The sequence below is a fragment of the Pseudomyrmex gracilis genome, unplaced genomic scaffold, assembly GCF_002006095.1.
Source record: "Pseudomyrmex gracilis isolate BER0280 unplaced genomic scaffold, ASM200609v1 scaffold_1, whole genome shotgun sequence".
In the NCBI taxonomy this organism is placed as follows: Eukaryota; Metazoa; Arthropoda; class Insecta; order Hymenoptera; family Formicidae; genus Pseudomyrmex; species Pseudomyrmex gracilis.
Window position 1 is genome coordinate 1006321 of NW_018020585.1, and position 23265 is coordinate 1029585.

The window sequence follows — 23265 nt, forward strand, 5'->3', positions numbered from 1 at the left end:
CCCTTGGTCGACTTTCATTCTTTTCGCCGACACTTCAGATCCGCGTAGCCGATTTATCGACTTGATAACGTTTCGTTCAGCAAAGTCTATTAAGTGCGCACTTGAACGATCGCAATCGACAACTCTTATTACGAACAATATTAAAAAACGAACGACTTCAACACAAGCGTTGATAAAATCGCTGAAAATTAATAAATTAAATTTGAGAAGCAGCAATTTTATTTCACGGCAGTTACGTGCTTTCAACAAATCGAGGAATTATCGTAGAAAGCAATAAACATAATCTGGCAGATCTATTTTTTTTATTTCAGACCGTTTATTCGTGGGAAAGAACATCAGCATAGGTATAGGTCGCGCGTTCATTATCGATGACGTAGAAAGAAATCGATGCAACGCGAGGCAGACATTAGCAAAGATACTGAACGATTCTGCGAACGCACGAGTCGGTAATCTCCCATTCAGAAAAGTTAGCCGGGCATCTCTCGGGTTAATTCGCTACTTGCATTCCGCTCAATGGCCACACGTGAGTGCCACGTAATGAATGGGCGCGGGACAAGATGCGGACGAGGGTTGCTTTCGCTCGGAGCAATACGTTTCTCTGAGATGTCACAGTTGCAGCAAAACTAGTTGCACAAATTTGCAACGTTATCGAAACAATTACATCATTTTCAATAACTGTTTGTGTGTGATGATGCATTACATCAGTAACTGAGTTATAATTCTTTATTATATTTATATATTTTATAATCTTGAAAAAATCTGCTAATAAATGTTTGCCAAAGTTCTGTACACGCTTAGCTCAATTCATATAAGATATTGTTTTTAATAGTTTTGTTTTTTTGCGCGTTTAAAGCAGAGGCTCAAAATGTTTTCATCTCTTTATAAAGAGCTGCATTCACATTTCGTCAACAAGCTGCAGTTCTCGACTCTTTAATCAAAATTCACCGCCTGCAAAAACGGGTTCGTGTTCTGTCTTCTCTTTACGAAGCAGCAAAAATCGATAAACACAATCTTTATCGAACCAGAATCCCTCCCTGAAAGTACTTGCGGCTTAACAATCGAAGCCCGCGATTACGGTCGATCTCTATCAAATGAAGATCGCCCAAAAAAGGGGAATTACTTAGCCTCTCCACCACCCTCGGCGATGCAAGTCGCCGACGTCCACCGGGGGACAGACGCGTCCGTAGTCGCAGTTTGTCGGCCAATGGGACCAGACAGAAACGCAATCGCAATGCAGGCCAATCCCTCTGCTCCGTTCGTCCACCCGCTCTCGCTCGCCCTCCCGTGCCCGGTAATGACAATCATTACCGGGGAATGATTGCAGCGTCGGGTTCGCCAGCGCGCCAGCCGCGCTATTGGGGGATGGAAACCACCTTATAGAGTCTCTCCTCGGTCCTCGATGCGAGCGGATTGTCACATGCTCCCGCTTGCACGGCGGTGCGCGTTTCCTCTTCTTCGTTCGCACTTCCTCCGCGTTCGATTTTGCGGTGAAGAACTTTCTTCGTAGTGTGAGTGACCCCGGGAGACATGGCGGTCAGTCGCGGCGGGAAAAAAAAAAAGTAGCGGTTGGGAAGAAAGTTACCGGAGGCCGCATCGGGAACACACTTTCGGCACATCCGCGTCACGTTATCAGCGACACTTCTTCTCGAGAGTGAAACGCGACATTCGCTTGTTCGAGTCGCTCCTGCCGTAGATCTCTCATTCAATCTTCGTGACACAAGTGTGTTGTGCGATGAAAAATGGCGGCCGTTTTACGTGTGTTGCGTAGATGCAGCATAATGAAGCTGCTCATTGGAAAAGATGTGGTTCGGTATTTTGATCAATAATTAATTAAATCTTGTTGATTATGACAATTGAAGAGAAGTTTGAGTGCCGACAAAGCGTTTTATTCAAATATTAACATCAAATGTTTAGTACATAAAAAATGACCGAATAGGGGACACTAGTTGCGTTTCTGTTAACTTATTTGTGGATCTATTGCGGTGATGTATCGTCGACCGTACGCGCAACGTTACACAGCATTGTCGTGGCTATGTTTAGAGTGGCCCTCGACGAGTTCCAGTGAAAAGGCCTCCTCTTTCGTGCGTGTTGTATGCCGATAGAGTTGTAACGTTCTGCATGGCACACATGTCGTGTTCTAGATGCACGTAATACACTCACCGCTGTTGTCGATACTGTGTTCAGGTTTGTCGATTTCAAAATTTCCTTCGATATTCAATGCCTATCAACGCTTACTGATGAACGCTCATTTATTTACAGCCGCATAATAAATCCTACACAAACATAAGATAAATAACACACAAAGATAAATATAAAATATATAAATCTGGCTTTTTTGAAGAAAAAATTTCTGCGCAAGAAAGGAAACCGAGAGATTAAATTGTTTTGTATATTTTTTCCGTTGAAGAGTATGTTGCGGATGATTACGTAAACGCGCAGACGGATATCTTTTCATCAAAGAATTTCTCGTGTATCTCAAATTGAACGGAGAAGAAAATTATCTCTTGCCAGGTGATTATATCCAGTCGATTCTATCGTTACGTTTGTATGAAAAAAATGTCGAAGCGTTCGAAGTGACGCGTAACACGTGTGTATCATTGCGTAACACGGAGATTTATGTGCTGTAGGATGTCACTTCGATTGCATAACAAGACAAAATCCGCATTGCATCTCTGAAATGTCAGCTTTAACACGAAGTGTCATGTTCAATGATACTCTACAGACTAGGAAGACTTGTCTCTTTGCTGTGCCGCGGAATAATGTAGCGCGTTTTATACGGAGACACTTTGTTATAAAAAGCCTCTCAAGATAATTAGAATAAATACTACAATGTATCGTAGATTCCGACGGATAGATTTATTCGAACGGCAGGATCGTGTCGCAAAGAATATTTGTTTTTTTAAACTTCCGATTCTCTCGTAGCAATTGCAACCTGTAATAATCGCTTTCGATATTTCGCTTCAGCTGTCGCAGATATACTGGCATCGCGCCGAGATGCTCGCGAAACTTCGGAAATTCGAACGAGCTCTCTGCAACGTTTACGACTTAAGAGTTGAACAATAATTGTCGCTTGAGAACCGATCATTTGCGGATATATACCTGCGTATTTCTGCCGTCTGCCCGACTTCGAAGGACATCCCTGAGTCCACCGAATGACTCCGAGAAACAACATTTCGCAAGAACCACGCGAGAGAAATTCGTCGGAAGGTAAGGATTATCTTCTTACGTAAAATGTGGAAGACACGTCGCGTAAGTTCGATAAAATTGTTCGATATCAAAAATTATGAAAACGGCGTTTATCACAAAAAAAAAAAAAAAATAATAATAACAGGCAGTATTGGATTTCTCGATAATCACACGGATATATAATAATACCTCTCGATACTGACTGCATCTCAATTGAATATAAAAAACTGGTAGAGCGGCAAACACTTGACAAACTTGTAAGTGACATTAGTTTTTTTTCGAAGAGTAAGTAAATCACAATAATTGTGTGTCGATATCGCGGACGTAAAATTTTTTAACGCAACTGACAAAACAATCGCCATTAGAATCAATCTCATTGATGTATTGTGCTTTTTAGATCGTGTGGTGATAGCGGAAACGATAGCACACACTCCGAGCGATTATTTTCACGCTCGCGGAACGCCGCAAAGTCGATCGTTTTCAATACTATCTTGATCTCGAATTATAACGATCGCGCCTGTTGTATTTAATCGTTATACGCGTTGCGCGATCAGACGTTATCTCGTGATCTTTTTGGTGAAACTACGATTTTCTTCGGCGGAAGGCGATCGATTTCCAATAATTTGGCTTGATGTATCGTCATCGATGAACGCTAAAAAAAAATGTCTTGTAAAGATTAGAAAGAATAGAGCGCGATAAACGAGCGCGATTTCCGCGAAAGTACACGTGTGCTATTAAATGATATCATCGCGCGAAACATTAATTTTTTTTTACGACTTATGGGATATATTTTCACGTAACAAAATTGTCTCTAGAAACACAAGCAGACAGAATATGATTATTGAATTTTTTTTTTTTTTTTAATTCGTCCAAATATATAAAACTAGCGCAAAATGTATGCAGAATATACACGTGAGAGTGAGACGATATCTTTGAATTGCCAGAAGTCCGTGTTTTCTTGCTAAATCTGTTTTTCCCTTAAGAGAGCAAACGTCAGCGCTACAACTAAACCGCTACGCTAAGCAACCATTATCATTCGCAATAATGACAGACGTCCGCGCTTCCACGGTCTGCCATTTCGGTCAGTCCAGTTTCTACTGCATGCTTATGCCTCTTTCTCACAACTATCGATTACAAAGTATCAGAGCTCGCCGAGCTGTGTTTAAGGAAATGAAAGAACGTACGACTCAGTGGTGACCGCGTTCTCGGTCCACACCCGTCCGTCTGTGCCATTCGTGCGTGTTGCGATCGTACGCACCGCTACTGCATGTCTATATACACATATATGTATACATGTATACATATATATATATATATTGTATATGTATATTTATATGCACTGTAATTTCTGTTGTCGTAAAAAAAAGAGTAAGAAAGCGACTTTATACGAGCCGCACCAACTGAATCTAATTCATATCTCGTGCGTTGTGCGCTAACCATCGTCGATACCTCCTTATCCGCCATATTATTCTTACGGTGAATAGCGGTTCTTCTGCCGTTGCGAATGATTGATGTTTTTCTAGAATTGGGAATTACATTGATACCGGTACACTCTGCCGTAGGAAATAACGCTTCGTGAAATATAAATTTTTCACAATAAAACTTTCTTGTTTCGTGTAAAAAACACGTTACACACACAGAGTCTGGTATATGTTATTTTGTAACAAAATTCTTTTAGTTTTAGTGCACAAAGAGTTTTGCTTCAATTTAATTAATAATAGTACAATAAAATATTATATTATTTATATTTTAAAACTTGCGTGTGATATATCTATAAAAAAAGTTTGTTAAGAGAAAAGAATAAGCGTTGGGAAAACGTATATTTGCCAGACTCTCGTCTCTACTTTTTTTCCACCAGATTACTTTCCACTTGGACTAGGTCTAGGAACCTTTCTCCAAAGTATCGGCTACGAAGATTCAACGAGAATACGCGGACGTATATTTACGGAAATAAAAGAAAAAAAGAAAAAAAATACGACTCGATGCTGACCGCGTTAGTATCCACGCCCGTGCACATGCGCTCGTCTCTTCTCCATTGCGGCATGCACGCTCTTGCGCGCTCGCGCGCTTGCACATGCACATTCAAGACATGTATACGGAAATGCAGTTCTCTCGCTTTCTCTCTCCTCTCTCTCTCTCTCTCTCTCTTGGCGTAGTGCGTTCTTGCTTGCCGCGGAAAACATAATGATGGCGAGCAAGCGAAGCTGCGAGCGTTCGTTCGTTCGTTCGTTCGTCTGGGACTCGTGTTGGAAACCGGCGATAAGGAGGGAGTGTCTACTGCCGCCATAATGATAGCCCTGAGCGCCTCTCCGACTCCGTTGTACCGCGCCGCTCTCTACCGCGGCGGCGATGCACACAGCGCGTATATGCACATGCATCGAGCGCGAGAGCCGTTGTTGCACACGGCAATGCCGCGCGCGTGCAGGCACTTTATATGTATGTCACATAAGGGAGTAAGAAACATTTTCGAAGTTCCAGATATCTTGGTCTTTGTGCTCCTTGATTGTAGCGCGCAGCGATACGTTTGATACCTAGTTTAAAAGTCGAGAGAACGCACGGATGATTTTTGAGACGCAAATTCTGCATTCAATTCATTTTTTTGCTTTTTTCCAAGATGTGAGAAGATACGTTTCAAAAGACGGAAGTCCCTCGTGTGATTCGTTAAACTCGGTTTACCACGTGAATGAGTAATATCGGAAGAGTTGAAGTAACAACTACTTTGAGAAGAAGCGTGGGAGGAGATTCAATGCATCTACGAGGATTTAAATGAAAATTTAAGTTTATTGCTCTTACGTAATGTTGTCGATGGGAGAGCGTAATGTACATGGGATAGAGGTGAGCAGCAATAAAAAAATGCGCACATAGTCGCATGAGTGTTTCTTGACATCGGCTCGCTATATACATATATATCTCTAGGGTGGCCTCAGGGACGAAGCACATTTAGTTATTGATGATGCGAATTAATTTTTAAGCGACTGTTCGTGCGTTTCACATTACCCGTGCGAGTCGCGCAGGACAATTTTCATGGTTAATTATATTTCAACGTAAGTTTTTTAAATTATAATAGTATCCCATCGTAGGAGCGGTTTTTCTGGTTTTCTCGACATGCCATCGTAGCAATCTCGATACAGCGGGAGATGACATCGAAGATACCCTCAGTCTTTCAACATTTATTTGATGTAGATAAAAAAGTCTTTCCCTCATGTGTAGTATAAAATATATATGTACGCGGAAACTTAACTCAATTAACTTTGATATGTAACCATTTTGAATCTAATCAACCGATGCTGCGTTTATCGTTATTACGGCATCAATAATTTTGATAGTTTAACGCAGCGAACATTATCAGTCGAAAAATCGCGCCGTAAAAACCTCCCCGATAATTCGCGCTCAACCCCGATCTCGTGCCGTGCTCGAGTGCCCGATCGAAGGGCACCACACCCTTGGCTTGGTTCCGCGACGTAGCTGCGAGGGTTACATCGGGCAACACAAGCGGGAGCGGTGTACGTGGGTCCCGCCATTGGTCGGGCCGGTTCAGATTCATTAGCACGCGAACGGCGATTGGCCGGCCGTGAGGCGCTCGTCTTTTTGCTTTCCGCGCGCGTAATGACGTGCTGCGCGTCTCGGCCTATATGCAACCGAGCGATCGTGCATGGCAGATAGGTTCTGCCCGCGTCTGGACTGCATGTGCATCGCCCACCGCGTGCGCACACGTATATAGGAAACAGCCCGCCGAAGGTGGAAGATATCTCGGGGGGTGTGGAGTTACCTGCATCGCAAATGGGTCTCCACCACGCAGCTCTGCCTCGAGCAGCTCGAAGAAAAAGTATATACGCCCTTTCTTTTCCTCTCCCCCTCCTCCCCCCCGGTTCAACCCCCATCCAGGGATACGATTCTCTGAAGACGGCTTAAATAGTTCGATCGAGATTTTCGTTCTCCGCGCGAGAGGCTATAATCATAGAAAAGATCAGGGGTCGTTTGGAATATTATAATGTTCACGATAGAAGGGAGGAGTTTGAATTTTCACGCCGATCTTATTTTGATTTCTGTTTTTTTTTTTTTTTTATTAGTTTAATATACGGGGTCAGAGAGAAAGAGTTTTTTTAAATAAATAAAAAACAATAAAAGTATATTTTTGTAACAGAATGTACATGAAAAATATGTATGCTACAGAAAAATGAGATTAAGTGTTATTGCAAAAAATAATAATTTCACTCTGTAAAACAGCTAAATTTCTTTTAAATTTTGTTGGCACATAACGCACGCGATGTAAAGTCGTGACCACCGTGAATAGTATCACTTTTTCGCTCATTCGCTTTTTTTCGCTTGCAGGCTATTACATGCGTAATCGAGCGTCAGATACAGTAACGTATACTCGGGCACTTGTGAATGAATAAGAAATTAGGTACACGTGTATGCAAAAGAAGACACATTAAGGTGCAAATTTTTGTCCGTGAAGAAACACCCACTTAAACTTCAAGAAAGATATTTTTAATAAGGATTTATGTTAATTTCAATATTTATGCGTAACGTATCAAGTGTCTGGAGGCAAACATGTGTTTTCGCCTTCATTTAAAAGCAATTTATACACCTTATGCGATCGGTCTTGTATTACGTACTAATATAATGAGACTATCAGTGCCATAATATTGTCTGAGTGCTTTGAGAATGTGTGTATATAAAAAAAAAAAGCAATGCAATGTACAAAAAGATTCAACAGCTCTCTCTATTTTTTGCACAATTTCATCTGAGCGCATTCTTTCTTAGTTGTCGATATGTATGATTGTTTCCTCTTAATGTCGTAATAGATTGTAAGAGGGTGACTCTCTAAATTGATGCTTGAGGACCAATGCAGACATGTCGCGACAGTGCGCCCCTATGCATTCTCGAGAGAGCGTCGGGTCGGGTGTAGGGTTGAACTCGGAGAGTCATTGAAACTCTACGTCCAACCCTTGCGAAACATCGGTTCAATGCGCTGGAAACAATTGTTTTTTATTATCGAGCGACGCTTCCTCGCACGATGATCTGCGCGCGAAGTGTAAATGTCGTGGAATAATTAATCACGTGACGCGTATTATCGGTGTTGACGATCTAACTACTGTCGTTACGTTAGTTTTTAATGATATCGCGCGATGATTTTAATGATACCGGCGATGATAACCACTGAACTTGATTAATAATTATCGCTCGTAAATATCGCGCTCTATATTCTTTAGATCAGTTTAGACATTGGAAATGTTTAAATTTTCTAGAGCAAAATTCCGCAAACTTTTAATATCTTAATTTTCTTATCTTTAATTTTTTTTGCTCGCGGCTTCGGTTATTAAAAAGGCATGTGCGGCGCGATGTGTATCAAGTGTATCAAATGATACGCGGCGGCCATGTGTATCATCATCGTGTAAATTCACGAAGTCAGAGCTCAGTGGAAATTACATAAATAGAAGAACATGTAATTACGAGGCAACATGCAACATTGTTTTTTAATCACCATTTCCTCATTCTTTTGTTTCAGGATTTTTCCCAACCAACTTTGTGACACGCGGTCTCTTTTGTATATGCATCATTTATGTGCGAAGCTTAACTTTTTACGCTATACCGCGCCTAGTATTATGGCACTGTATATTTATACTTCGTGTATGAACAGTCTCTCATTTCCTTCGAAGTAAACGCGCACGGCAGGAAAGGCAAGAACACTGTACCGCAAACATGTACCTTTGCATTATTCTGCATTTGTATAAGAAAAATACGAGAAAAAGAGAGAAGAAGAGAAAAAGGAGAGTTTACTTTACATCAACTCTTTATTTGAAACTTGTTACAAATAAAGAAATGTTTTAATTAAAATTTATATAGTATTGTAATGTTATACGCAGGTGATGAGCATGTGACAACACTCGGAATATATTTTGATAGATGTAGATACAAAATGGCCATTCAAACGTGACTTCGCGTTAGCAGATATGGATCGCGCCCTCCCTGTCGGAGGAATCCCTCTCGGGGGGATGGCAAACGACCAGAGGACGGGGTTGGTGTTACCATGGCAACAACGATCCCTCAGTAGCCGAACCCTCCTACACCCTTCATTCAACTCTGCCACCCCTATAATCCGCTCGAACTCGAAGACAGCTACTGCACAATTTTCGCGAGAAGATACGCGCGCTTCTATGATGTATCACTAAAAAAAGAGCAAATTTTGATATGTGTTTTTCGTTAAGAATTAAACTGTCAATAACGTGTGTAAGAAAATTCATATGAAAATAAAATTTTGATTGAATTTACAAGTTAAAATGTTTTGCAAAATATCGCTTTATTTAATAAAACAATTAATTCGAGTTAAACGTTTGTCCGAATTGTTTCTTGCGCGATATATCTATTGGAGATAATACTGACAATCAATCGATATTTTTCACACATTGATTAGCTGGTAAATTTACTACAAAACGACGACCAATAATGAGAAAAATTAATTCAGATTAAATGAAATTATTCTCAATCGTAGAATCAATCAAAAATGTTAGTAATTTTCTATCGATATTATTAACAATAGCAGGGATTGTTTCGCGCTAACATTTGAAAATGATTGCTACTTCGATAATGTTCAGAGATAACCAATGAGAGAAGGCAAGACCTAAAATTACGCGCGTTAGCTCTCTCGACTTGTAGACTATACAATTCGTGATGTAATTGTAAGTACAGGCCGCGGATATATTTGCAGCGGTGGTTACGTACGTGATTGCAATTAAACTTACTTCAATAATTGATAGCCCCGACGCGAGCGAAGACGCGTTAATACGCAGAAAGTCGTGTCGTAAATCACTTCCAAGAATTTAGCATGTATCTGCGCAATTATTCCACTGCGTAATTGTACGAGCAAATATTTTTAACGAGCTCGTATTTCTCTTCCTATTTTTCTCAAAGAATTTTTGTCAAAAGATAATTTTTTTCTAGTTTTTAATTCACGAAACATCGTATAATTTAGTAAAAGTTATAAAAAATGTGCGATTGTACTTCAATATTATTTTGAGCTCTAATTTTATTAAAATTACAATTACACCCTACTTACAAACTTCATCACAACTTTAATGATTTACACTTGAAGATCATTACAGTTGATACTTGATACACACGTACATTTTAGTTCTCATACAAAATATTTAAATAAAGAAATGTTTGATGAATCTATATCTCTCAATCAATCAGCTTCATGAACCGAGCAATTAATTCTTTCCCCAACAATTTATATCGTCCTGATCTGCGAAGACGAACGCGAAAAGTGACACGTAGTGACACGAGTTCGAAATAAGATTTGTGTTGACTCCGTTCTTATCGATAATTTTCGGCAACCCCATCGTTCGGATTCTGGCAGACGCTGCGAACCAGACGACGACTAGATAGGATGTCTTCGCGACGTCTAATTACTTCATGGGAGTTAAAAAGGGCACGGCCGACAATCGGGACCCTTTGTCGGGCGCTTAACGAAGCGTCAAGAGGCAACCTCGAACAAGCCGAGTCTGACCCAAATAAATATTCATGGGAGACAGCAGCATCGGCGCGCCGCGCCGTTCTCTCCTTCCGTTTATTAATTACTTTTTTTTTTTATATTACATCTCATATAGTTTCCCGCCACGAGGAGATACAAATGTGTGCGTATATGCATGTATGCGACGCTGCGTAAATACGTGGGCGCAAAATCTGAAAAAAGTGTCTGAGAAAAAAGAGCAACGCGATCGGTCGCATATTGTAATATCGCTCGGCCGATTAACATAATATCTCTGCTCCTTTCGTATTCAAAACGGGCCACCGCCGCGGCCCAGATAATGGTACTCCGTGTTTATACTAATGCTAGGTTTGCTTGGGACGATCAGCTCTAAGCTCATAATGAGGCTTCGATCGAATTAGGCAGAAGGGTGTCTCTCGTCGCGCTCCCTCTTGATTCCGTTCCGCCGACGACGCCAAGTCTTTTTTCCGTTCTCTCTTTGACTTCTCGTGGATATCATGATACTTTTTTGTATCGGGGATGCATTATTAGGAATGAGAAGGGGAGTGACCACAAAGAACTCGTACCGGTAAAGCATCGTCTTGTGCCGCGATCTTATTAAAAATGGTTCAGCGAAACGATGATCTTCTAGTACTAAATACTATGGTCTTTATGTATTCGCTTCTCTTCGTGATATTTCGCGGAACTCGAAGTTAATCGATCAGAAATTTATAAGAAGAGAGTTATATTTTTATTTAACACACATACACGTTGTTTTAAACGCAATCCAGTAAAATGTAGCGTAAATCACTTTTTAACGCACACGATGTGCACTCGCGGTTTGATCGATGATTGAGAAACGATGCAGCGAGAAAATAACTCCTCATTCGGAGGAAAATCAACAGTTTTCCCGCGAAACGAGCTTAAAATCTCTCTCCCTCGTCGGTTGGAGAGAAGTGCCATTAGCGGCGGTGACGGCGAGCGGAGCTTTAGAAGCAGTCCCAGCTTTCCCGCACCGCATCGTCGCGCTTTCGAGTACGGCAACATCGGTCGTTATTCTCTCGTTGTCAATGACGTTCGTAATATTACATCCATTCCGTCCACCGCCCCTCGTTGGGGTTGACTGAATTGCTGCCTTTTAATTCAAAGTGCAGAACAATCGTTGGATTCTCGCGCGATGACAAATGCAAACTCTCTTTTTCGCAGATTTCTTGAAACTCCGTCTCGTTCAGTATCGTCGAGGCAGAAAATGTTTTATTTTTTTATAGATTAAAAATATTTTTTTATGCGCGTATCCTGTCTAGCTGATACAAAGACTTGGAAGTATATATAGTTGCAGTTTACAGTAATATAAAAACTTTGTATTTTATTTGCGAAGAATGACGCAGTAACTGTCGATTCTTCGACACTATGATGCGTTCGTCGAAATCGGACATGACTATTTTAAACATTGCGAGCAAGAACGCGAATACGGTAATATTTGCACAACTTGCAAATACATCGTCTCGGATAGCGCGCGCTATGCAACCGTCAGCACGCTGATCGTTTACGTCGGTATAAAGCGCGTGATTCGGGCCAGAGAATTCGGGATTAATGCGTTTTTAATAGTGACATAAGTGCACCGCTCGCTTGCCAGGGCTTTTTTCCAACGCGCGCTTCGCGGAGAGTCCGAAATCACACGTGGCGCCAACGAACTGGATTTTTAACGATTCTCGAAAAGGGAGGCAGAACTTGAGAAGAGACAAAAAATCGCGTGCATACGTTACGGGACGGGAATGCTCCACTTTCTTGCGGACTGTTGCGATGTGCACGAAAGCCTTGAGCACGGCAGGACACGCATCCCACTCGTTACGCTGCTGACCGTCGCCGATTTGACACCCGAGGAAACCTTGATGCACTATACACATCTGTCACAAAAATATTATTACCAGCTAAACATTTCGTCGGAGTTACTCACTCCGCGTTTATTACTTTCTTTGTGTGATATTACTCTGTTAGAAATATTTTTATAATATTTACTAAAAGAAAAAATATGTGATTGTGAGGAGATGAAGATAAGAAAATAAAAAAGTTTTGCATGGCTATGTAATCGTTAAAATTTAATCTTTTGTTTTAAATTATACATTATCAAAGTATGTAAAAGTGTATAAGAATTATATGTACGTTTTTCCAGAGGTAATAGACCGTATTTTCTAGCAATCGAGAAAAAATCTTTTGTTACAACGATGTTTCGCGCGAGCCGCTCTGCCCGCCGCCATTTTGCGATGGAGTCGAAGGTGCTTCGTTCGTGTGCACGATTCTCTCTTCGGTTTCTCCTGTTTCTTTTTTTTTTTTTACGAACCGTTGCGTTGTCCTAATCATTGTTATTACGAGAGGTCGCTCCTTTCGCACAAGCGCTTTTTCTCCCTCGTTCGCATCCCTATGCATCCCCCATACGCGCGCGGTCTTCTCCACCCTCGGCGATAGATTTTGGTCAAGCCAATTACATTTTTTCCTCGACCGTGGAAAGAATAAAACTATGATACTCGGCCCGGTATTGTGCCGCTCCCCACCTGCCCTGAACAACACCGGCCGATCTCAGGAACCTCAAAAATGATCCCGCAAAATTCATAGGCGCGACAGACGCCTAATGCTAATAATCATGGCGGCGGATCATCATCTTCGTAGTATCGTATTCTAATTTCCGCGCATCGTTTTGAAACTTTACCGGTATATTTATGAACAAAACTATCGGCGCCGAGTTTCTGCCTTTTAATTAATGCGCGCTTCTTAACATATACAACGTTCCGTCGAAAATAATAATTTCTTAAAGGTGCAGATGTGTACGTATACATCGAAGAAACCGTATCTTATACATTTTTATGACCAAACAGAACATATTGCTTTATTAAATCCCGTCAAGTGAAATAATCAAGTAAACACGCGTTAAGAGGCCATCGCGCAGGAGCATTATTGAAAAAAATTTATGTAGCTACAGCGTATCATCAGGATATACCACTGGGGCAATCAGGAATCACGAAGTCGTCGTGCTTCACACGCGAATCTTGTTACTCTCCGATTACGATGCTTAACGAGTGCGTCACGGCGTCCTCTTACGATCTCGAAGACAGCTGGCCGACCGAGAAGAGGCAGAATAGGGTCTCGTCGTCAATTTTCTGCCCGACAGATCCGCGAATCCGCGTTGCCGATCCGCTCCCCTCGATCTAAGGCTCACCACCCGCGTTCGCCAACCTCGTCGGCTCTCTTTCCTACATTCTTCGTCCTCGCGGTGTCTCCTTTGCTCCTTCGGGCCCAGTAATTGATATTATTATGGGCCGGAGAGGCCCTCCCATTACGTTATAAATGTTACACGGGTCGATTACCGCTCTTTGTTCCGGACATGCTTACATTGTCCGCGAACAATGCTGGATCCTCTTCCTCCGCCACCTCCTGTTCCCTGAACCCGGCGCGTCGTACGTGAGTGAGGAAGAGGACATGGCGAAGAAGAGTTAACCCCACGATTTAACCTAAGAGATATCGAGGTATCGCGCTTTCTTCTCGACACGATAGCAGTGGCATCTCCCCCTTTGACCACCTTCGGTGAGAATTCGATATTTATTGGGGCTCATTTGTACTCGCCAATAAAAATACAGAAGTCGAGTATTTACGCTAACCTCTTGATGGAAGAAGAAATGCAAATTTTTACCAAACAAAAGTAAAGAAAGTATAGAATCTAGAGATTTTATTGCAAACTTTTATAAGCGCAAAATCAGTAAGTTTTTAAATTGAACGAGATGTACTTAAATTGCTCAGCAAAATATTGTGAATGAAACAATCGTTTGTGTTCTGAACGCTCCGATATGAATTTTTCAAGACGCGCCGTGATGTATGCGGGTATAATCGCGTTATGCTCCGAATGCGCTGGTCACGACCGACTCAACCTGCACTTTCAATCACGATAGTATATGCGACGTAGCGTAAACAGAATCCGCATGTTTTAAACTAACCGGCGATTCGATACGATTCGAATAGCTAATTTTACAAATTAATATTAAGAATATCAATATATAAGCTGTAACAATATGAAGCTGAACGGTAAAGTGAGAAAATATAAACACACTATTGTAATTTATAATAATTGCGTAAAACATCCAAAAATACATCCCAATACATCATCGGACATCTTGGGCTCCAAAATTACTGTGCATGATATCACACAATGCTTATTCATTATGTCATTTCCGCGACAGAATTCCGAAAATATTTTCCTTCACGGTCGCGTGTGAGGGAAATAATTGCAGGTGCGGTTCGGATCGGCAGGCCGCTACTAAACAAGCAGATGCTCGCAAAAGGATCAAGCGAATCGCAACAACAATGCCGTGGCAAGGCCGAAAATGCTGCTACAGACCCAAACCCCTTCGATTTTTAATTTGGTCCCTCTTCTCTCGCAGCGCGTTTTGTTTAATGGTAGAGGCGGTAACCGCGCACGGACCCGCCAACCAATGGCGGACCGGCTGGAAATCATACACGAGATCGCCAGCCGCGCGGCGGCCACCGAGAGTGGAGGTGAGGTGAAGTTAGGTTAGACGATGTTATGCTCGCTCCCCGCGTCTCCTTAACATTCGACGGGCCTGTCTCGGCACGGCATTGCTCTCGCAAGAGGTGGGGCTCCCTCTCTTCGATCGGCGTTAGGTATTTCTTCTCCTTCTTCTGCCACCTTCCTTTCCTCCTTCTCCGCACTTTCTTTTTCTTCTTCCTCTCGAACGTCTTTGACATATCCTTGTTCCTCTCGTCGAAGTTCTTACTTTACTCTCGAGTCTCTTCGTTATCGGAGTCGAAATACACATAAAAGAGTAAATTATTGTAAAGATATTTGCCGACTTCTATGATTAGAAGATGTAAACTCGGGATGTTTTTGTAAACAAATGAAATTTTGGTTCTTTATAAAAATTAAGGATTGAGATTAAAAATACTTGAAGACGGAAATATTTTATCCAACATTAACAAAAAAAAAATAAACAAGAGATCAATAATTACAGTTACAGAGCTATTATCAGATAAACTGATCATTATTACGCCTGGAGTGTAATATTTCTTTTAACCAGATCGGGGTTAACGTAAAAGTCAACTGAAACTTTCTTGCATTAATCCGTTTCACCCGTCCCAACAGTAATTTGCAACGGGACTATAGCATAATTACGGCGAACGTGTACGTTGAAAAAGGGGTTTCTTCGCGAGGGTGGCATACGATCATCCTATGGATGCGAAGTCGAGTATAGCACCGCCCGCCGTCGCGACGCATCGCACCCTGATATTCCGATGAATTGTACACTTCGCCAGAAGTGATTTCTGGTGTAGAGAGCTGTCACACTTAAATCGACAGTTCTTAGACGCGGCGCATTTCAAGCCGATTTTTAAATTCGACACCGTGTGTGTGCGTATTGCGTGTATAAAATCTTTTGCCGTAAAAGTCTAACTGCAATCATCACGCTAGTTTGCATATGTGACCGCACAGTAAGTTTTGACACGCGATTTAGGTCACCGATATGAAATGTTTTTGTCGTTTAATTATTTGATGTCAACGAAGAACAATGTGCGTTCTCTGATCTACAAAAAATTGTAACAATTTATCTGACTAATGGAAGAGAATAATATACATGCCGTATTTTCTTAATTTTTAATCTATAAGAGCGGATCATTAAAGAGTTTTATTTTTTTTCCTAAAATATGTTGTACAAATTTTTGAATACGCTAAAAAAAACTCTAAGCATAGTACGAGGAGAGAAATCAGCTCGAGATTTTTGTTGAAGATATCGTGATTGGCGGACGCTACGAATAATAATCACGTGACAATGCGTTACTCGCGTGTCTCATGTTTGCAGTTTGATCAAGTTGCAATTTCCGCCAGGTTTATCATTGGTAAGATTAATGGTAAATTGTGCACGAAAACAAAATGTGGTCTTTAACTCTTTGTTGTCACTTCAGATTAGTGATTTGTTGCTTTCGTGTAGATGCAAAATCATGATGTAAGGATTGGAGAACAATAAATTTTACAAACTTGACAAAAAGAATCACTCTCTCTTTTCGCGAAAAACTTTAATTGTAAATTAAACACAGGCAATACTGTCATCGTTCACCATCGGGACATACAATTATCGGAAATGAAAGATCGATCCGTGTAATTGCTAAATTAGAAGGCATTAATTCATTACGTGTTTATCCATTAACACGTAGCACAATGTAACTGGGATAATAACTTTTGCAGACGATTTGTTTAATTATTAAAGTGCAAGCTTTGCGTGCTGCGTCGCTAAAACATTCTATTCACGATTCCCATCTTAGGCATAAACTAGCGCGTTTACCAGCGGTCATTATAAATCTTAAAAAAAAAGCGGTGCTGCGCATACATTGTAAGAACACGCACAGCGAACGGTCAGGTCTCGATCTTCGCAGGTTTCAATTACTTCACCGCGAAATCTTTTTTTTTTTTTTTAGGAACTGACACATGCACATGTACGTAAAGCTTCTCGGTATAAATGCAAAACGCCGTACTGGGTGAGCACTGAAAATTAGCATCGCCGCCATTGATGCGCCTGCTGCCCCTTTGTCGATTCTTGGATGTATTGATCGATGCCACCGTAATTTTCGTATCGCGTGCCATATCACCTGCCACCTTTTCTTTTCAGTGCAAACCATATCGGCTTGGACATTTTTCCCTCAAAGTCGCATTTTCTTTTTACCGAGCGCGGTCAGCACGAGACCGCGCGCGCGCGCGGGCGCGTTCAAGCGCGTATGTTAATTTTCTTCCATAGACGTAAAGAGAGATTTTTTTGAGACCTCTAATTCTCGACGTAGATCTGATTAATTGCTTTCTAAGATAAAGAAATGTGCAATTACGGCAACAAAATTGCGCATGGCCGCAACTTAATTACTGCATTGAATGCGTAGGGCAATTAGATATTAGAACGGTATACACATAAGAGTGTAATGGTAAGTTTTTTGTAAGTATAGGCTATATCTCTTTTTCTCTCTAAAAAAAAAAGTGATATAAAAGATTATACCAGATATACACATCACATACACACTGTTGAGACATATGCGTTGAATAGTTTTAATTTTAGTATTTTACGAATTAATTATTATTTTCTATATTTCTATATTATTTTCTTTTTTTCTGTATATTGCTCTTGAAAAAAATTAGGACGTCATTGTGTGCCCAAATCCTCTTCTTATGATTCCCTTCACCTGTATCTTTTTTGCACCCTCTTTGCGCGCTTCGTGTGCGCTCTTATTGGTATCGGACGTGCGCAGCCCCAGCGTCGTAATCACGTTTCCGTGTTCTTTCGTGTTGCAGGTGCAGTGTGGGGACAGAAAAAAAAAGGAAAGAACGAGAACCTTGAACCAATCGTAAATGGCGCAGAGTGAAAGCGATCGGTCACCACGGTTTTCCCAGAAGAGCGCGAGCCACGAAATTATCGGCTTGTAAATCGAAACGTAAGATCTTGTTCCTTTTGCGGCAAATAGCGGCCGACCGTTAATCCAGTAGCAAATCGAGCTCACGAAACGTCGAAAGTGAGGAAGGCAAGTCCTCAATTATCAAACCGCTCGCGATTAGAGAAGTATCTGCACTCAATACTGCTTATTACTTGGTTTACAGCGAAAATTATCTTTTATCTTTTTAAAACAATATTTTTCGCGATACACAATATTTTTCTTTTACAATGTATAAAAAATCAAACTTTTGATTAAAATTTGTAATTGTAAAAAAATATTCGCTTTAGCAAATAAATATATTTATACTACAATACGCTTGAAGAAAAAAGAAAGAATAGAAAAAAGTTTTTCTAACATTGTGTACGTAAATCACATCTCCTGCTATTTCATTAAATTATCTAGATAAAGAGAAATGTGCCGCATCCATACGAGAGACACTTTAAAAAGAGATTGTAGAGACGACACGTCACACCTTAGTCCGAGAAACAAGACGAGATAGCACGGCGACACTTCGCGGACAATACTCCGTGACTCGCGCGATTATACGCAAGCACAGCTTAATCACCGTAATAGGGCGGACATAATGGCTGATATGATCTGTATTTGCTCGTTAGATTCAAGCTATGCTCTTCCACGCGTGCGAAAGAGCGCTCTTTTCGTCTCGCCTACGCGTGTACAAATGGCAATTACAGCGGATAGTAATTTTGTGTATAAGTTTTTGCATATCGTAACAACTATGTGACAATTAATTAAACGTTTACAATTAACGCAATTATATAGTTAGATTTGTTAACTTTTAAAATTTTGTGACTTCCTATATATTCTTTGTTAATGTTTTTTGAAAATAAATAATATAAAAAGTGATTCTTTGTTTGTTTAATTAAAAAAATAAAGAGCATGTTTTTGTTTTATGAAGATGCTTGCGGTAAATAAAGAATGAAAAAGAAGAAGAAATCGGCGTTTTTTTGTATGGTATTACTGATCACATTTATAATAGATAATCTCTTTCTGATAATCATCGGGAAGTAGGATAAAGCGCAATAGTTACAACAGATCGATTATGAAACAGCCACGTGAAGCCGAAGGCGTAAATGACGCGTACGAGCGTAGGAATCGATTCCGAGGCGTCTGAATTCCGCGGGCACGTTGTCGGGCACGTTGACTCTAATTGAGTCATCGTATCATTAATCGCATAATAAACGGGCAAGTAACCCGTTTGATTCCACTGGTGGTGGATCAGAGTCGCGGGACAGAATATCGTACGCAGATCGATGTGTGTCCAATTAGGCCCAATTACACGCACGGATAATCAGGTACGATCGGTGAAAGAAAGTTTTATCCTTCGGAGCAGTACATCTACGGACGACAGGTTTTGCAACGACGCTGGGTCGATGACAAAATATATACGTATAGAGAACAATTCTTTGATGAAAGAAGACGTGAACCTGAAAAGTCTTACGAAATCTATGATCATGTTTTCGATAGAATAATTAGTATCTGAATAATTAAATGTAAGCTTATGTTGATCGGATGAATGTGTATACAATAATAATAAAAATAATACTATGTGTATTAATTAAATTGTATGAAAATTAAACTTCTTTGTTGTAAAACAAACTTCTCTGTTGTAAAATATAATGAAATATGTAAATTCAAACAAATATTTATATTGAAGATGAGAATAAAAATAGTGAAGATAAATATTTGTGTTTTTCCTTTATCTCAAAGAAAATATATAGATTGCTTTTCCTGGAAATTATATTTATCGTTTAGAATTGATCATTTCGCTGGAATTCACGAACAACTCGTACAAGCTGTATACCAGAATCAGTTTGATGTAACGAAATTCCCTCTCGGTGGAATCCAAACGATTGCGAGACTTTGCCGAGCACGAGCGGCCGGAACATCGCGTGCTTCCGAAATATTCCGAGAATATGCTAATTACCAGTTAGTCAGTTTCTTGTGGCACTGCGACCGTTTCTACAATCGGCGATGCCCTCTTTAGCCGCTGTTCGCTCTTGTTCCTTTACTCTTCTCCGTAGCTTCCCGCGATATTGCCGCTCTTTGTTCGCCACAAACCCCTGCCGGTTGCGCTTCGTTAAACATGCGATGGATCGCTTCTCCTTCGTTACCTCTGACTTTTGTTCACCGACGACATTGTTTATCGAATAATTAAGCCGCGTTCGTGTTTTCTTTTCTTTTTTTTTTAACCAAATGCATTCGCAAACGGGCTGATTATTATTTTAATGCTATAGAACATTTTGCAGAAGAAAGTTGAATGAGACATTTCATCGATATTTATGTTCAGGACAATTCTATTTGAATTTATCTGTAGCATTTAAAAAAAAATCTATATTTAATATAAAACTCAGTTCTAATCAACTGTGTTAATTTAATGAAATTTTCAATCTTCTAAAAAAACTTATAGGTTTAAATCGCAATCTTTTTCCGAAGTTTCTTCAGATACAAAAAGTATGCAATAAAAAAGAAATAATGAACTCTAATTTGCTTCTCTCGTTCTCACACACATATTCACTGTACGTTTGATCTACCGGGCGTAGTTCTCCATTCTGCCCTTCATATTTCCGCGTGTCACGCAAACCCAGCGAATTCTGATGCCGTCGCGCTGGAAGAATTGAATAAATTTGAAATTTTCTAGAAAAATGCATTCTGGCCACACGCGTATATATATATATATAAGCGAAGGCCGCGAGCAGGATATCGCGTGTAAACGCGAGCGTATTCAATTAATGCAGAGCGGATGTTGTAGAGCGCCCGGTACAGCGCAGGGGACGCGCTCCTCGTTCTCAAAATAGGAGAGCGGTCGTGTACGCTGCAGAGTTAATTAATGGGAGTGAAGAGAGAGAATGTGCACGGTCGTGTGGTACATACAACAAAGGAGTGAGACACGGCGTCGGCAAGGTGTCGAAGACCTTTCAAACTACACCCACTGGTCACAACACTTGCGACAGCAAAGCGCATACCCTTCGCTGACGATTTCGATCTCGAAGGTAACAATACAAATTGTAAAATCGTGAGATGAAAACGCATACGGCTTTTTATGTGTTTCAGCGGTGTATATACGTATGTATGTATATAGAACAACCGGAAACCGGGGCGGTTCTATATTATCGCGTAGAAGTTATACGAGCTAGCTGAAGTTTCATATTGCCGCGGAATTCCAGGTACGGCAATATGTTGTTTTATGGCGCAATCGTCAACACGGTAATAATCATTAAATCCGTTGGGCGAAGCGGACCGCGTCAAAGCGAGACTAGCGTTTTCTCGAATCATGTTGTCGTTAGTGTCACATTATCTATCGAATCCGTTCTGTGGTCGCTCACGTATTTTTTTCGTTACGATAAGTTCGTTGACTCGTACTTGGAATAAAACGCGCACGATATACACAAAGACACGAACATTGAAAAAAAAAAAAAATAAATAAGCATATTGTAAAAACCTACTTGAACTATACATCCTTATAGAAAAAGACGAGACCGAAATGAGAAAGAGACGAGGACGCGAGAGACCGGTCGAAAAAGTTTGTGATCCGCAACGAGAAGAGACGCCGCAGCGGTTTGTTAGCCGGTTATGGTAGTCATAATTACGGTTTACTGTCTCAATAAATATATACGACACACGACCGCTAGAATCGCCGGTATCCAAGGTGGACGGTGAAGATCTTCCACAGATTTGAAATCAAGTGGTATAAATATACTCAGCGGAGAGTTTTATGATAGCTGTTTAATATGGTTTATGGTGGTTTGTCTTGTTTCTCGCGCAGAACCGGAAGACTCTTAATGATCCACCGAGGTTTCGTGCCAACGATACCGAAGATTCACTATATCCACGTCAGTAACGAGATCTTGTTATTACCACAGCTGTTCGCGAGATAAAATATCTCGTTGCCGCAAAATATACAGGATATTTCATCGTCAAACTCGTAAACACATTGTACATCACGAAATTATTGTAATGGTAACCGGACTACGTTGCTAAATTCGTATCGATATACCGAATAGTTATTGAAAACGCTTTAATTTCTTAATTTATCGCGTGCACAACGCGTTTTAACACATATACATGTATATCTTATCATCGTGTACAAATTACGTGTTTGCGTCTATTACCGTAAAAGCAGAACGACCGCAGCAACACGGTGCCGCTGTGCAAACACGATGGCTGATATCAAAATTATCAATAACCATTTTATGAACCGCCTAATGCAAATATGCACGAGTCAAATAAATTGAAAGGTGTACTAATGACGTTTATACTTTAGTGGTCCATAATTTATTTTAAATTGTAGAGCCCGAATTTAATAGCACAGTGGCTCATTGTACGACCTCCCTTTAACGTCGATATTAGTAAAACGAACATTATTAATCGAGTCAAGTGCATGAAGTTGTTTTTAGCGGTTGATAGCGTGTGACGGAATATATAGCAGATTGGTATCAGTGCGCTGTTTCTCATCTACGTCTGTGACGCATATAACATGTACTATCGGTTAATTTTAAAATGCACTTTGGAGTACATTTTGCTTATTGCACGTAGTTTTTTTTTTTTTTTTTTTTTTTTTATACTCCCTTGAGACGCAAAAGTTTTATCCTATTGTCTCAAGTAGATTATGCTGTATAATATAAAAAAAGTCAATTTGAGCAGTTTGTAATTATGAGATATTAAAAAAATAAGATAAAAAATTGATTGAGTTGATGGGTTGATAAATATTCAATATGCGTTTGATGAACTATTACACGTTTTTGTTAAAATGGCAAATTGATGACACTAATAGTTTCTGTATTAGCGATCATTACTTCTGAATAGCTGTTACAATATGCTTAATGCTTTGCTAACGTTAAAATAGCAATAATCAGTCTACTATTTGCTAATGCTTAACCTTATGTTATCGGTGAATAACGAGCTACAACTCTGACTTAAATCAATATAATTTTGTTGATCGCGTTTACTCTCGTAGTTTATCGAAAACCGTCGTGTGTGTCATCTTCCAACGTTAGTGCACGGCATTTCGGTCAATAATCGTGATCGACATGCCCCTACATTCGAGTCAATTACTCTCTGAAAATTCTTAATTGCGCATAACTTCCTAATCAGTATCGATTAAATTTATTGAC

The 23265-nt window shown here is 40.4% G+C and overlaps 1 long non-coding RNA gene across 2 annotated transcripts; it reads left to right on the forward strand.

Annotated features, from left to right (window-relative positions):
* The first annotated feature begins 1235 nt into the window (after positions 1 to 1235).
* On the forward strand, positions 1236 to 18353 carry LOC109852296. Of its 2 annotated transcripts, none has more exons than XR_002249990.1 (3): positions 1236 to 2184; positions 2965 to 3207; positions 17994 to 18353. It is a non-coding gene; the product is annotated as an uncharacterized LOC109852296 (long non-coding RNA). The 2 variants fall into 2 exon arrangements; XR_002249988.1 differs by lacking the exon at positions 17994 to 18353 and adding an exon at positions 8699 to 10230.
* Positions 18354 to 23265: the final 4912 nt, after the last annotated feature.